General features: G+C 44.3%; 1 non-coding gene across 1 annotated transcript; it reads left to right on the top strand.

Moving 5' to 3' along the window:
• Positions 1 to 446: 446 nt before the first annotated feature.
• Positions 447 to 589, top strand: LOC116897536. Its single transcript, XR_004387551.1, has one exon. It is a non-coding gene; the product is annotated as a small nucleolar RNA SNORA48 (small nucleolar RNA).
• Positions 590 to 1,164: the final 575 nt, after the last annotated feature.

Raw genomic sequence — 1,164 nt, 5'->3', positions numbered from 1 at the left:
AGAAACATTTGACATCGTCTAAATAAAATACCGAGCGAACAAGCATACAACTCAGACTTCTACATTAAAGTCAATGGATTTTGGCTGCTTATAACAGTATTTGATAATCTCAACAGTCTCACTTCAAACTCTTGACATCTACATGTATGTACATTCAAAAATCTTGCTATGTGTGAAATAAAAACCTGAATTTGAATTATTCTTTTTTGTTTCCTTAATGAGAAAATTCTCTGGTTGTAGCAGCTGCTGGAGCCGTTGAGAAATTCATATACCATATTTTAATCATGTTCTTTCTCATCTCCCAACTCCTCCCAGATCCTCCCCACTCCTTAACCATTCAATTGCATTTTCTTTCATTTCTTTCCCTTTTCTTCCTCCCTTCCTTCCTTCCTTTCCTTTTTCTTTAAAAGGTAATAGAAAAAAGGAATTAAAAAATATAGAGTTCCTCCCACTGGCAATGGACAAAGAAATACTTTGTTGGTGATGTTGTTCTTATATCAGGACAGAGCAGATGGCAGTCCTTTGTTCATCCTACCTAGATGCTTGCTTGCCTTGATAGCCAAAGCTGTTTTATGCCTGGAACACATAAAAATCAAGTCAAATCAAATCCAGGCAGTGTAGGACAGGAGGAAGACAGAGACCTGCACTCCACCATGCCAGTGATGCAGGCCGGGAAAGATGCCCACAGACCCCTCCACCCACACCACCAGTGGGTCACAGACCCATAGAGCTCTGCCTACCCCACCCCGCACAGCACGGGAAGAGAAAAACATACCACCTGCCGACCACCATAAGACCAGCCCTCCTGAGCACCTTAGAGGGAGGCCACTGACACTAGCTTGCAGAAGTGTCATGTGGGTGCCCACCAGCTGTATGGCCAGCCTGTAGTTGCCATACAATGTACAAGCGTGTACTGGACAGATAAGATAGAAAAGGAAGTCGAGCAGCTTGAGCATTGTGAAGAAAGATGGAACTTGTAACTCAAGTGTGGAGAGGAGTAGCCTGCTGTGAGTGGCCAGCCCTGCCACCTGGGGTCATGATGAAGTCCCAGACTGAGCTATCGCTATGGGCATGACTGGGTCTGTGGCTACTCAGCAACAGGGTTCATATTACCCAAAAGAAGAATGGAATATCCCTGGTAAGGGCATCCCTTAGAAATATGGG

This window comes from Rattus rattus, chromosome 3, assembly GCF_011064425.1.
Source record: "Rattus rattus isolate New Zealand chromosome 3, Rrattus_CSIRO_v1, whole genome shotgun sequence".
Classification (NCBI taxonomy): Eukaryota; Metazoa; Chordata; class Mammalia; order Rodentia; family Muridae; genus Rattus; species Rattus rattus.
The sequence above is the reverse complement of the archived record's forward strand: the minus strand, read 5'-3'. Positions and strand labels throughout refer to the sequence as shown.